The sequence below is a fragment of the Grampus griseus genome (assembly GCF_964374135.1).
Source record: "Grampus griseus genome assembly, chromosome: 10".
Classification (NCBI taxonomy): Eukaryota; Metazoa; Chordata; class Mammalia; order Artiodactyla; family Delphinidae; genus Grampus; species Grampus griseus.
Window position 1 is genome coordinate 29496967 of NC_139004.1, and position 15923 is coordinate 29512889.

Sequence of the window (15923 nt, forward strand, 5' to 3'; positions counted from 1 at the left end):
CTTTGGAGTTTAAGGAATCTTGGTCCGAGTTAACAATTTTTCAAAGCTGACTGGGGAGAAAAATCTCAGAATAGAACATATTCCAGCTGTCCAATCTTTATTGTGGGCTGTTCTAAAATTCTCCTTCTCTAATAGCAGAATGTCTGAAAGAGTTTAGAGAAGGAGGGGCAGGCTGTGGGGCTAAGGAGAGGGAGAAGCAGCCATGGTACCAACTAAATCTCCTTAGAGGCAGGAAATGAAGGAACAGGTGGATGCGGGGACTCGGTCACAATTCTTCCATTTTCCCTTTCACTGTCTTTGAGAACAATCGTTCTGTGCCTTAACGTCAAAAATGGAGACAAATCCAGGATTGTGCCAAGAGAAACTCCGCTGGATGTAGCACGATCCTGAGTCTAACGTGAGGTGGAGGGCAAGGAGGGGCGACTATTACAAAAGGAAACATCCGTGTGTGGTCCTCCTCACACACACTGGTAATTGATGGGTGAGTTTCTGTATCACGGGCTACGTCAAATGCCATCCAGCTCGAGTCTTTAACCCACTGCACCGGGCAGACAACCCCACGGCCCCCGGAGGCTCCCAGGAACCCCCGGCCCTGGGTTCCCCGTGTCATAGCTCCTACTGGCCACCAGGGAAGACTGAAACTCAGAGGAGAGCAGACATTTTCTGCAAGGCAGGAAAGGTGTGGAGCAGATGCTGGGGATGGGGGTGCCAAAGGGATGGAAACAGATGCCTGGGAGTTTCTGCCATCAACACCTACTTGTAGATTCAAGTTTGAGCCGTCATTTGCAGATGCCTGTGTAAAATAATCCATCTCCCATGACCTCAGTGGAACATGACTTGGCTGGCGGGGACAAAGCCTCCTGAGGAGAAAAGCAGCTTGCCCAGATCTTCACAGAAAGCTGAAAAGATCCCAAGATGGGCCCCACTGCTTTAAGGCAGGAGGACTGGAGAGAGGTCAGGGACCCCAGAGCTACACCAAAGGAGCCTTTTCAAACCCTGTGGTTGACCACAGGAGAGAGAAAACGTGGAGGGAGAGCACAGGGGTGGAGGAAGTCTCTCCCACACACTCTCCCAGGCCCCTAGGGAGCACCAGGGACCATGTTCCCATCTCCTCCTTCATCTACCACACTCGGACACACCCAGAAGAGTCATCTGTTTCCTCAGGAGAGAGCAGCACAGGCGAAGCCCAGCTGACCCCACAGAATCCCATCCCAGAGCTGCCCCCAGCCCAGGGAAGACCCCTAATGGATGTGCCTGGCGGGACACCGGGAAGCCCAGGCATGAAACTAGAACGGAAAAGAAAATGACTCCAGATTGCCGACAGGCAGCCCTGGGTCCGTGGACTGCAAGGGCGGGGGTAATGTCCAAACACAAACCGAGCAGCTACCAGAGTGGGGTTCTGGGTGGCTGGCATTCCAGCAGCACGGCCACCGGGACAGCAGCAGGGATCAGCGGCATTTAGCCTTTTTTCTGTCATTTCTTGCAAATGCTGCTCGGACCATCTCGAGATCAGGGCCTCGCGTAGGATTCCAGAGCACCGCCGGGGTGCTCGGGGTGCTGAAAATTCAGGAGGAGAGGATGCCACGAGGCCCCTTGCCTGTGGTCAACACCACTCATTGTGATGAACAGGACATCGCCTCGTTTCTCTCTCCTGCTTCTTTCTCTCTGCTGCCTTTTTCTTACACACAGAAGATGTGTGTGTGTGCGCATACATATAGAATACTATACATAGATAAAATATAACATAGTATAATACAATACAATAGATCCTTGTGTATCAGCATAGAAGTCAAGATCCTTGAGACTGACTTTCGGGCAACGGCCGGTTTTATCAGCCCAGCACTTTGAAAATCAGCTCAGAGGAGGGTCACTTCGAGACCTCTGTGCTACCAGTTTTCAGGAGGAACCAGGTGTATTTCCCTTAAGTGTTCCAAAGGCTCTCTGTGAGTGGATTCTTTTACTCAGCTCACAAAACCAGAAGCTTCCATTAGCTTCCATGACTGTCACATCAACAAGCTTCCAAGGTTGGGCAAACAGTTGGTAGCATCTGACAGAGGCTGGCTCACACTTGAAGATGGGGAAGGGTCTCCTCGCAGTGCCACAAGCTTCTGCCTCCTTTCCTGACCTTCTCCTCACCTCACCTCTCCTGCAAGAGTGTTTTGAGAATGAGCTGTTCCCCACCACCATCCCAGCTCCATCCACGTCTCTAGATGGATGGCGGTAGGAGTACACCTCACTCTGCTGGGTTGCTGATGCCTCACCCTCCTGGTCTTTTATATCACTGGAGATGTAGAGATAAAATTCTGGGCATTCAAAATATCCACAGAGGCCATGAAATCTGAATTTGTGCATCGCCCAAGCTGTCACCACCGCCTGGAATCACCCCCCCTTGTCCTCCTGTACCTACTTCATCTCCAGCTACAGATGCCTGCGTCAAATTCCTTCAAGAGGTTCCCGAGCTCATTCATGCATCAGTAAGTGTTTATTGAACATGCACTGCGTGCCAGCACTGCCTGTTCTAGGCCCTGGGAATAAGGCGGTAGGCAACAGCGCCAAAGTCCCTGCCCTCCTGGGTCTTACAGTTAAATAGTGGAAAAAGAAAGTAACTACTTCATAACATGGCAGGGGGTGATAGGGGCTAGAGGTAAAAATAGACTTGGTTAAGAGGATTGAGAGTGAACTAAAGGGATTGGGTAGCACAGCAGATGGCAAGGGGCTCGTCAGAGGAGTCCCTCTGAAGGGGAGACACTTGGCAGGGATTGAAGTGCAATCAGAAAGCCTGCACGAGGACACTGTTCACCTGTTAAAAAATCCTGAATTCCCTATGGCAATGAAAGGTGGTAATAAAAATTAAAATTCCTGCGTTATTGCAGCACCTAATCACTTATCACACGCTTTACACTCATCACTTCATTAGCTTCTCGCTACTCTCTGAGGTGTTATTTGCCCTTTAAAGACGCTGATATGGAAGCTCAGAGAGGGGAAGGGACTTCCCCAAGTCCATTCAGAGAAAACGCAGTGGCAAGGTGGGATTAGAACCCGATTCTCCTAATTCCCAGCCAAATGCTTCCTAGGAGAATAGATAATGTTGGACGACCTCGCTATCAGGCATAGTTTTGCTTAAGACTTCAATCAGAGATACATGCCCCAGATATATACCCCTGTCTGTGTGCAGCCCCAATTCCCTTCCAGCTGGACCTAAAATATAACCACATGGTTACAAATAGACAAATAACTCACTGAAACACCATAGGTATCCCACTCTTAGATAAATAAGAGCTGAATATATTCAATCAAAGAAAGGAGATAAAGAGCAGAGAGTGCCCACTATGTCTACTATATTTGCTATAATTACTACATACATGTTTGTGGACTTGCTTACCTCTGCATGTTAATAAATGGATGTCCCTGGACTTTTGACACTTGGATCCCAGCTTTCCCCATAGACAATGGACTATAAGGTCGAAAGTTGCCAGTCCTATGTGACTTTGGACAAATCTTTTCCCCTCTCTGACCTCAGTTTCCTCTTTTGTAAAATGAACACTTTGAATTAGATGGTCTCTAAGTTTCTGTCACTTCCTGACATCTCACAATTCTATACAAACTCGTATTTTTTAGTAATAAATATAGATACGGTCCTAAGTAAGCCCTTGCGTGCTGTGCCACATCGTACCTGGCTAGAGACTTTCAACAATACCTTATCACCTTCTTGATTCATTTTTCCAGCCAAAAAACTCTTCCAAAACTAAAAATTTCCTGAGCTTTGCTGAGACGGGGCGCAGGGAACGTTCATTTGTTTTTCTAAATCGGTGTCAATTGCTGACTAAAAAAACTGAGGCAGGGTTAAGCCTTGGGGGATGAGTATGAAGACAAAAGGGAACAACAGGAAACGGGAAGAAAACAAGCAAAGGAGAAGAAAGAGTAAGAGAAGGTGAGGAAAGGAAGGAAAAGTAGTGGTGGGTTGTGGGTGATGGAGGGGTGTGGGCAGGGACAGGAAATGTCCTGGAAAGTATTTCCAGAGCTTTGTGATCTGTTTCTTGTATAAGGCATACGGGCTTCATTAATAAGAGTGTGTGTGTGTGTGTGTGTGTGTGTGTGTGTGTGTGTGTGTGTCCTGAAACATGTATTAATCACGCTGGTGACGAGCAGATGAAATCAATGATTCCTGAAACTTCCTCTGAAATCAACTCAAGAGACCACGTACGTGATGTTTCCTCAAACTGGCACCAACGTAGTCATCCTTCATGGGCTGGTGTCCAGGACCCTTTTCTCTTAGACTTACCCCTCACTCCAGGATCCACCCCCAAACTCTCCCTCCTTCTCCAACCCCATCACTGATTTCTCCTTCTCTCCTGGAAGGGGAAGATTTGTGTCATCTCCCTAGCCAGCTTCAGCCAAGGAAAGTTTTTATTTCTCAACTTTCACACATTTTCTATATGATTTGAGACTTTTACTCCACTTTTTTCATTCTGGTTCTTTTTTTCATTGAGGTCTTTCCATTCATTTTACCTTCACCTATGTCTATAGCATCTTATATCTTATGGAAATAATCCCCAAACTGGGTGTGTGTACTCCTACAAGGTCCAAAGACTTTCTTTCAGGCAAGAATAATGTAAAAGGGGGCTTCCCTGGTGGCGCAGTGGTTAAGAATCTGCCTGCCAATGCAGGGGACACGGGTTCGATCCCTGGTCTGGGAAGATCCCACATGCCACGGAGCAATTAAGCCCGTGCGTCACAACTACTGAGCTCGCGTGCCGCAACTACTGAAGCCTGTGCACCTAGAGTCCGTGCTCCACAACGAGGGAAGCCACCGCAATGAGAAGCCCGCACATTGCAACGAAGAGTAGCCCTCTCTCGCTGCAACTAGAGAAAGCCCATGCGCTGCAACAAAGACCCAACACAGCCAAACATAAAATAAATAAATTTTTTAAAAAAAAGAATAATGTAAGAGAATACTTTTCCAGACCCTAAACTTCCATAAATTCTCTTAGATCAGCACCACCAGTCTGTGGCATCTGCTTTCACTTCCCCTTTCAAGGTCACCATTTTCTTACTTGACAAAATATGGTCTATTTCTTGCCCATCCAAGTCTTGCTTTGGGGTATGACTTTGGTGAGTAAAAACCTCTGGGACACCAAACGAGGAGCAATTTGATAATGCATTGTTCCGAAAGGAACTCCTTGGCAGCAAAGCAATGAGGACTTTAGTAAGAATTAGTAAAAGGGCAGAACCTTTTTTCTTCCAGGAAACCAGTTAATGGCAGGACTCTGACTTTAACTGTGGGACTATCTACCTATCTACAAATTAGAAATAAATAATAATTGCCAAGGAACATATCAACAAGTATATTTGAATTAAAATTTTAAGTTAGATGTTTTTTTCCTGACAAAAAGCAAGGCTGATCCGACTGATTTATTTGAACCTGGCAACCACCTTTGCCAGGGGGGTTTTATGTGAGTGGAAATGTTCTCAAACTGAATGAGTTTCTAAGGTTATGACAAAATATATGTAAAGCACATATGCAATATGCCAGAAATTATAACATGTGCAACTATTAAACTTACTAAAAAGTTTTAGACGGTGTGATGGATTGTATTTTTATTTCCAATTGTTTGCTGCCCCATTCTTATAAAAGGGATATACTTGGGTCAGGCTCTGCCCTATGACCTGCTCTGGCTCATGGAATGTGAGCAGAAATGACGTATGCCATAGCTGCACGGCGGCTTTAAAAGTCACCACATGGTTCTGCCAGAGCTCTTTTTTTCCCTCTGCCACAAGCATGTCATGTTCCAAACAGCAGGTGCTGCTTCAGCCTGGGTCCTGGAAGGAGAAGACATATGGAACAGATCCATAAACAACCTGCAGCCAACATAGCAGGTAAGCCAGAAATAAGACCTTGTTACAATAAGCCAATAAGATTTGGGTACATTTGTTGTAGCATCATAACCTAATAAAAGCTGACTAAATAGAGCTAGCATATGACCCAGCAACCCCACTCCTGGGCATATAGCCAGAGAAAAACATAATTCTAAAAGGTACATGCACCCCTATGTTCGTCGCAGCACTACTTACGATAGCCAAGACATGGAAGCAACCTAAGTGTCCATTGACATGAATGAATAAAGAAGATGTGGCACATATATACAATGGAATATTACTCAGCCATTAAAAAAGAATGAAATAACACCATTTACAGGAACATGGATGGACCTAGAGATTATCATACTAAGTGAAGTATGTCAGACAGAGAAAGACAAATATCATATAATATCACTTATATATGGAATCTAAAAAATTATACAAATGAATTTATTTACAAAATGGAAACAGACTCACAGACTTAGAGAACAGACTTGTGGCTACCAAAGGGGAAAGGTGGGAGGGGTATAAATTAGGAGGATGGGATTAACATATGCACACTACCATATATAAAATATATATATATATAGAAAATAGATAATCAGCAAGGACCCACTGTATAGCACAGAGAACTCTACTCAGTATTCTGTGATAACCTATATCAGAAAAGAGTCTGAAAAAGGATAGATATATGTATATGTATAACTGAATCACTCTGCTGTACACCTGAAACTAACACATTGTGAATCAACTATACTTCAATTATAAAATAAAAATTTTAAAACATAAAATAAAAAAGGAAGCTGACTAATTATAGATAACAACTCAAAAACATCTGACGGGAAGGGCAAATAACTTTTCAAAATTTATTTATGGAGTATGAGAGTGAAAAGGTTGCCAACCTCCAGTTTAGATCAATGTTCATTTCCCATTAAGTAAACCACTTTTACACATTTTGTGCGACTGTGGCATACATCACTTCTGCTCCAGGTTTATGTTAGATGTGAGCACTGGAAATAAAGAAATGAAGAACACATATTCCCCAATCTTAAAGAAATTAGAGTCTAATACTGCAGAGATATACAAGTAAGGTACCCACTGCCTGATGAGCATGACCACAGATATGGGTCCAGAGAACAGAAATATCACAGAGAAAGGAATGATTCAATTTCTCTAAGATAGAAGACACTGCAGTCAGATACAAATGCATATATAAATTCCTAGAAACGTAAAAGGAGGTGGTATGTTTTTCAGAAGTAGAAACATCTGGCATTGCTGGAGCCCACTTTTCAGAAGCAGTAGAGGGAGCTACAGTCTGCGGCAGACAGACCCTAGATCCCCACCTCCTATTGTTCACACCCTTGTATAATCCTCTCCCTTTGGAAATGGAAAGGTCCTATGACTTACTTCTAACCAATAAAATATGGCAAAAGTGACGGTATTGATTCTAGTCCATTACATAAGACTCCTGGAAAACTTGCCCTGGAGTTTTTCCTTCCCTTGTCAGCTGTGAGAAAGCAAGTGCTCTCTAAGTAAGTGGAAGCTCACATGTCAAGAAACTGTAGGATGTTCCTAATAGCCAAAGGAGACTTCACTCCTGCCACCGTAAGGAAATAAGTCCTGCTAAAAATCAGAGTGAATTTAGAAGTGAATTCTTCCCCATTTGAGCCTCTGATGAGACCACAGCTATAGCTGATAGCCTGATTGCAACTTGGTTGAGGCTCTGAAGCAGAGAACCGAGCTAAGTCAGGCCCAGGCTCCCATATAATAAATATGAGTTGTTTCAAGTTGCTAAGTTCATGGTAACGTGTTACACGTCAGTAGAAAATTAAAACACAGTAAAAGTGTGGGGAGGCACTCTTCAAGGAGTCTAGATTTTATTACTTGGTTAGTGAGGAGCCAAGATGATGGCTCAAGGGAGGGAAATGATACAAGTAAGTTTTAGGATTGTCACTCTGACAACAGCGATGGAGAAGGACTTCAAGGGACAAGGTTAGAAGGCTCTCATCTTCCACAAAGCCAGGCATACAAATGAGTATGTGACCACAGACCAAGAAATATCAAGAAACGTGTATTTATTGAGCATCTACGGGATGCTGTGTCAGTGAAAAGAATTGTAGGAAGAGTCACAGAGCATGGTCCCCACACTTCAAGATTCTTATGTCAAGCAAGGGAACAAGATAGATGTGCAAACAAGGATTTGTTTGCTTTGTTTCATTTTGTCTTCTTAACTGACATTAATCAGTAAGTAGATAGTACTCGAGAGGAGGGATGGATCAAAGTCTCTTCCCACAGGAGTGGTCAGGGAGGGTTCCTGTGAGGGGTGACTCTGAGGTCCATCTTGAAGGATGAGTAGGATTTGGATGAGCCAGGTAGTGTTTCATGGCCAGCAGACAATTTCCTGGTGAGAGAAAATACAAGTTGGTTTGGAGAGAAAGCCTGGAACTGGGACTTTTGGAAAGGATTTTAGAGGGAAAGACTGAAGTGAGAGATTAGTCTTTCCCCTTCTTATTTGTTTACAGTGCTGACTATATTTTGTAATTTGTTGAAGGGCCACCCAAGAAGACTTCATGGAGGAGGTGAGACGTGAACTGGTTCTGAAGGATGGCAGGGCTTAGATGAGCACCTAGAAGTAGAGAGAACCCTCCAGTGAGGAGCAGGGTGTGGCAGTGTAGTGGGGATTCAAGGAACATAAAAAAGACCCATCTGTTTGAGAGAAGGGAAGGAGAATAGAAAGAAATACAGAGAGAGAAGGTTGAGAAAGTTGGTTGGTGTCACATTTTTACCTCAAAAGCTTTAAGATCAATCAATATCCTTTTGAGCTTATACATTCTTAACCCTTCCACGATCATGTTACTCCCTATTCATCACCTTTTAAAACTATTAATAGTTTTCTATTATCACTGGATTAAAGTCAATACTCCCTCCCATGACCTACAAGGCACTGCCCCTTCTGGCCTCTGCCTACCTCTCTGGCCTCAACTCATACCCTCATGGCCCCTAGCACCTGGCCTCATTTCCTCAGAACACCCAGCTTCTCCTGTCCTCAGGTCCTTTACACAGCCAGGGTCAGCAGCCAGGAGGAGGAGGCAGCCATGTTCTAGGCAGTATTTCCCTGGACTCTCCTCACCTCTGTTTGGAGTCCTTCTTTGTCCTAAGTGCTCATGGCACAAGCTTGCTTCGCAGCACTTATCATGCATGTCATTACAACCCTGGTTAAGGAGTGGTTGAGTGTCTGTGGGTCTAGCTAGTCTCTAGGAATCTAGTCTGTGTTGTCCACCACCATATTCCCAGGCTGTGTTGTGTCTGGCACAGAGCTGGCACACAATAAATATTGACCCAATGAGTGGGTGGATCCATGGGTCCACCCTTGGCTGGAGTGTAACCCAACATAGATGACAGGAACCAAAGCTTGAAAGCGATGCTTCCACCACTCATGCTCACCCGCCTGGGACAGAAGCACCACTGGACACAAACCACTAACTGGCAGTGAGTAAAATACGTCTACAGCCATCCCTCAAAACACGGAAATAAGAAAGGAAAAAGAAATGAGGTCTGGCTTGGCATCACTGCGTGCCATATCTCCATGGCTGCATAATGCTTCTATTGGCAAATGTTCACCACAAACTTACGGGTTGTTTTTTTTTTAAATCACCCCTCAATAGATAAGAAACCAAGAGATTATGATACACCTCGGGTCACATGGCAAATTGACAGTGGAACTACAGGTTCAAACTCAAAACCACGAGATAGTCAACATATTCAATGAACAGGCATTGTTCAAATGTGAGCTCTTTGGTTTCATCTGGTGATTTCATTCCAATTGTATGTAGACTGAGAGAAACCCCAGTCTGGCAGAGGACTTAATATTCAGAATGTAAGAGGATTTAGGACTTTCTGGGGTTGATGCCAAACTCCGTGCTGAGGACAGACAGTGAGTTAAGAGGAAATGAATGCCTGAGAAGGGTGACCTTTTTGAGAGAGGTTAAGGGGGATAGAAGAGAGTTGATAGGACTCAGGCTGGGATGCTGAGGGTCCCAGGAGGCACCTGTGCAGGGCGTGGGTCAATGTTTTGTGCTTTTAGAAACTCAGAAGGGTGGTTTAAACATGGGGCCACTAGTCTGGGTCTGCATCCTGGCTCTTCCTGTCTTAGTGACCTCAGAAAAGTGACTTAATCTATCTAGTTAACTAGTACCTATCTTATGGGCTTGTTACAAAAATTAAATGGGAAAATTCTTATCAAGCCAGGGTGGCAAAGTTGAGCCACCCTGAGCCTACTGGCTGTTTTTGTAAATAAAGTTTTATTGGAATACAATGACACTCATTTGCTGACACATTGTCTGTGGCTGTTTTCACACTGCAGTGGCAGAGTTAAGTAACCACAGCAGAGAACGTATGGCCTGCAAAGCTGGAAATATTTGCTGTATGGTCCTTTATAGGAAGAGTTGCTGACGCTCGATGTGAAGCATCTATTACATGTTTAGTGTAATAATTTAGTACTAACTATGTACGCATTTAAATATCTATTACACAGCCTGGCACAAAGTAAGTGCTCAACAATCATTGGCTTTTATTTTGGAACCCCCTCCTGTCAGATGAAGGCCCAGAGAGAGGGTAAGTTTCCCAGGGCTGCTGAGCCAGCTTGTATTAAAGAAACAGGGTGTAAGAAAGAGAATTAGGTGCCAAACAGGGCAATCAGGAAACTTGCCCCCAGAGGAATGTGTACCCAGGACACAGGAAGTTCAATTCAAGGAATCTGTAGGTCAAATCCAGTGTCTTATGAGTTGAGCTGACTATAGAACCAAAATTGATTAATCGAGAATGAAAAGCTAAGGAGAGTAAGTTTCCTCATGTGTTTTTCCTTACTAAAAAAAATCCAGGAAGACCGGTCTGGAGAGAAAAGCTATTGTAAAGGATGCCTTTGACTCCTGAGTGATGGTTGTGACAATTTACCGAAAAGTGATGAGAACCTGCTAGCAAATCTTCATCTTAACTAAGGTTGGGGGCTGGCTGGTCATTGCAGTCCACAATTTCCCTTTCAGGAAAGTAGACAGAAAAACTTTCTATTTAATTGTGTGTTGTAACCCAGCAAATACAATCCAGAAGGTAAATAATGAAAATAGGCACTTTCGGGTCAATGATGTCTTTGTACAATCAAATAATCATTTGGGTGCATCTGAGGAGAGGTAGTTATTGTATATCAGAAGCCTTTGAGCAAGCACGCAGTTTTAACATGAGGCAGCAAAACGGGAGGCAAAAATAAGCTTGTTACTAGGGTTTATATTGCTTTTTTTTTTTTTTTTTTTTTGCTTACTCATTAACACACAGATGGCAAATACTGGTACTGTAAAAACTGATCGTATGTGCTTCCATTCCTCTATCCATGGCAGACATTACTAATTGATCTTGGCACATTTTCCCACTGATTTCAGACTGCTTCAGAATTTACTTCAATGCCATGCTCTATGAATCTACCAGGTGGCATGCAAGATGAAATAAAATTGCCCTCCCCAGATGCATGGCACATGGTAGGGGCTTATTAAATTTTTCTTGAATGATTAATTAATTAATTAATTAATGGATGAATAGGTAGATGATTCAATAATGGATCTTTCTAAATGCTGCTAACTGCTGTTTGTTCATATCATTGATCACAAGAGAAACCAATAAGGGGTTGGAGCAGATTGTGGGTTTTGACTGGAGAAAAACAACTCCGGTGCATCCTTGGAGTCTTGAACTAATGGTGACAACTACATTTCTAAAGAATTGAACCTGGGAGGAAATGGCTCTGGAACCAACGTGTTACAATTATCCAGAAGTAAGGCTCACTACAGTGAAGCCTCATTCATTTGTTCATTCAATAAATCTTAATGTCCTTAGTCAGGACCCCAGCAGAATACAGATAATGGTAGAAACAGATAAACTCAAAAGGAGTCATTTTCTGAGTTTAATGAAGAGACTATTACAAGGGATAGTACAGGATCCTGGGAGTAGAAGGAGGGAGGTTTTACCAGCCCTGGGGTGGACAGGGGCTGTGGCTGCAGCCCAGAGACTCAGCCGGCTCGATGCTGATACTCCCTGGTGCTCTCATTGACTTCCAAAGGGAAGCTGGAGGGCCAGGGAGCCTGTGTCAACCAGGGTTCTCCAGAGAAACAGAATCAATAGGATATATACAGACATGCATGAGATTGATGATAGGCATTGGCTCATGTGGTTATGGAGGCTGAGAAGTTCCACAGTCTGCTGTCTGCCAGCTATAGAACAAGGAAAGTCAGTGGTATAAGAGAACTGGGGGCCACAGTGTAAATCCTGGAGTCCAAAGGCCCAAGAACCAGGATCTCTGATATCTGAAGGCAGGAAGAGGTGGACATACCAGCTCAACAAGAGAGAAAGAGAATTCACTCTTCCTTGGCCTTTTTGTTACAGTTGGGCCCCCAATGAATTGGATGCCCACCCACGTTACTCGGTCTATCAAATCGAATGCTAATCTCTTTTAGAAACACGGTCAGAAACACCCCTGAGAAACAATACTTTACCAGCTCTCTGGGGATCCCTTGACCCAGTCAAGCTGGAGCATAAACTTAACCATCACAGAGCCCATGGACACGGTTCATGGGCATCAGCCCCGGGGCACAGAATGAGGTGAGCAAAAGTACAGAGTGCATCTGGGGGGCAAACAGAGACGCCCAGCTCGAAACCAGCAGCAGCGTTGGTGAGACCTTGTTCTGGAGGCTGCGGACTCAATAGAGAACAAGGCAGACAAGGTCCTGGCTGAAGGTGACAGTCCAATGGTGGGAAGAGAAGCACTGAACTAATGAATAGGTGAAAATAACATGATTTCACATATTTTAGAAAACCCAGAGCTGGTGGTATTTTACCAATATTGCTTTGGCTACTTTTTCCTAAATTAAAAGCAGATAAGGCAAATGCCAACAGAGACCATTCTGCCTGATTGGCTGTCCATTCTTGAAAAAGAAACGAGGCACGATTTTCCTTTTTTGTCTTTTAATCGCATGCTCCCTTCTCAAAGTCATTCACTCTTCGATAGTTTGAGAAAAACAGATTTTTGGTTTTGGAATGGGTGCCTTGTTTAATCCCGGTTTCTGCAATCTTGGTAAATCAGGGATAAAGATATGTCCAGTGGGCAACACAAGAATGTTTTATTTGTGTAAGGAAAAGAAAATAGAGATTTTTTTTCCGAGTTGCAGGAATCAAGTCTTGACCATACTTTGGTGTTTCACATCCATTCATCTCTTTATTTCCAATCTGTTCTGGATTCTATCCAAAGACAACTATGACATTTCTCTTCACCGATACTATTTTAGAGCTTAATACCCTACAGGATCTTTCTTAAATATTGTCAAAGGAGACAGGATTTGGCCAAGGGTTTTGATGGTTTTCTTGGGGGCATCTGAGGGAGGGGTTGGCAAGTGGGAAAGGGGAGAGTTTCTTTTTTTATTCGAATGTGTTGTTTTGTTTTGTTTTTTACCAAGATACCAAGTCCCGATCCCCAAATCAACAAGCCATGCCCAAAGTTATGACAGTAGAGAAGGGCTGGCTGAACTTTCAAAAAACTTGCAAACAAATTCACAGTCCAATGGGTTCACAGTCTTCCGCAATCACAAATCCTACAGCGAATTCCAGAACAATGAAAAAAGAGAGAAGAGACATAAAGACCCCCAAACCAGCTGAGCCAGTATTTAAAGGCTTTTTAATTTAAGGAACTATTTTTTATGGTATCCAGGATATGTTTCTGGCTTTTCAAGCTGTCACATGATCTCTTGTCCAGATGTGCGGGTGTATCTCTGGGACGGGACCGGCCACAAGCTGCAGTGCTTCCCTTCGGCTTGTAGCTTGTTCCTGTAACTCAGCCTAGTCCTGTCAGCTCCAGAAGCCCCGCATTAATCTGTGGTAGAGCAACAGTCACACAGGAGGGGATAAAGTTAACCAAAACACTCGCATGAATCTGGAAAAGCAGAGAGGCAGTGGGTGGGGCTGGAGGGGAAGGAGCGCCAACTCAGAAGAGGTTTATTTGTCGGCTCCACACAACGCTGAAAGTGAAACCTCCAAGTGTGCGGTGGTCTGAAAACTTCCCTTTTTTTCACCTACTGGGAATAGCTTTTACCCGAGGACAAGCCTTCCTGGAGCCTTCCCCAGGAAATTAGCAAATGCCTCTGTTTGGAACGTCAGGTGGCAGGAACCCACAGCAAGGCCAGCAGTGCCTCAAGAACCACAGAGAACAGGGCTTCTCCTTCAAAGAAATTTCTGGAAGCCCAGGCCTTCACCGCAGAGCAGGCGGGAATGGGCAGCCAGGGGGCAGCCGCCTGCCTGGAGCGTCTTTGCCGGTGACCTCTGTGGGGACTAACCCGTCAGCCTGCTTGGAGAGCTTCTGGCAATCAGTTAAATTGGTTAAGCCTTGGTTTCTTTGCGTATGAAGTGGGGTTATTAATAGAACCTGCCTTGAAGGGTATTTTCAGGATTTGATGGCATCGCTGTGAAAGCGCTTAGCACAGCTCCTGTCACAGATGAGGGTTTTGATTCATTCCTGAGTTCAAAAATATTGGTATGCCATCTGTGCTAGAGGCTTGGGGACATCTGTGAACAAAACAAAGATCCCGGCCCCGAGGAACTTACTTTTGGAGGGAAAGGGGGTAAACATCATAAGTAGGCAAACAAATGTGTGTGCAAAGGTGGTAACACGTGCTACAGCAAAGGGAAAAGAAAGCCCGGTAAAGGGGATTGGGTGATAAGGGCAGGCCCTATGAAGAAGGCGATTTTAAAATTCATTCAAGGGACTTCCCTGGTGGTGCAGTGGTTAAGAATCCGCCTGCCAATGCAGGGCACATGGGTTCAATCCCTTGTCCGGGAAGATCCCACATGCCGTGGAGCAAATAAACCCGTAAGCCACAACTACTGAGCCCACGTGCCTAGAGCCCATGATCCGCAACAAGAGAAGCCACCACAATGAGAAGGCCGCGTACCGCAAGGAAGAGTAGCCCCCGCTTGACGCAACTAGAGAAAGCCCGCGTGCAGCAACGAAGACCCAAGGCAGCCAAAAATAAATAAATGGTCCTTTAAAAAAAATATAAATAAAATTCATTCAATAAAAGAAATGTGATTTACAATCTTATCTTAATTCATAAAGGATGTCTATCAACCCCTTAATTCACAAGGGACATCTATCAATTCCAATGAATTCCTAGCCCTAACAGTTGAGAACAAGGGACTTCCTCCAAATGAATGTGAGCAACTGGAGAGTGTGCGGGTGTCTCAGAGACCCCCCAGCATTTAAGATCCGGCTCCCCAGCCTGCTGGGCCTGTTACCCCGGACCCGGCCTGCGACTGCCCCAGGAGTTGGAGCCCTAAGATGTGTCTGGGCCAGTTTGCCTGTGGGTTTTCTCCCCACTATAAAGCAAGTGGAGCCCAAGGTCCCCTTTATGATTCTCCACTAAAGCGGCAGGAAAGGTAAGAGCCTGATATCCATTAAGGGGGTCTTTATAGTCTTTTCTGCCTTAACTCACACTCTTACAGTGCCACAGCACAGATGCCAGAAGGGAATTCTCTGCCGGGCTCTCCCCCAACCTATTCCATTTTCAGGACACTTTTCCCTCTTCCTTGGAGTGTCAATCCTTCCAAAGCCTCTGTGCTCTACTCGGTTTGACTTCAGCTCCAGTGGTGAGAGGGAAGATTTATTTCCACAACTTTCTGTGCAGAGTGTTTCACAGAAGATGTATTGTTCCGAGTGAGATTTTCACCGGGGCAGTGGAAGAGGCGAGAAATCTCCCCCCCGAAATACTGTCACATTTCTTCAAAATCATTGACTCTGAAAAAGAAAGAAAAACCTATAATCATTTCAGTTAGGTAGTATGCAGATATCTATATTGTATGTTTAAAAATATGTGGGAGTCTGACATAACCCACATATACACACACTAAATCACATAATCTCTGGGTCAGTAGGGTACGACTAGCAGAAGCCCTTCTCTCGCCGTAATGCGTTCTGAATTACATCTGCATGAGGTATAACATGGGTTACAGCCAAGGAGAAACATCTACCCCTCTGC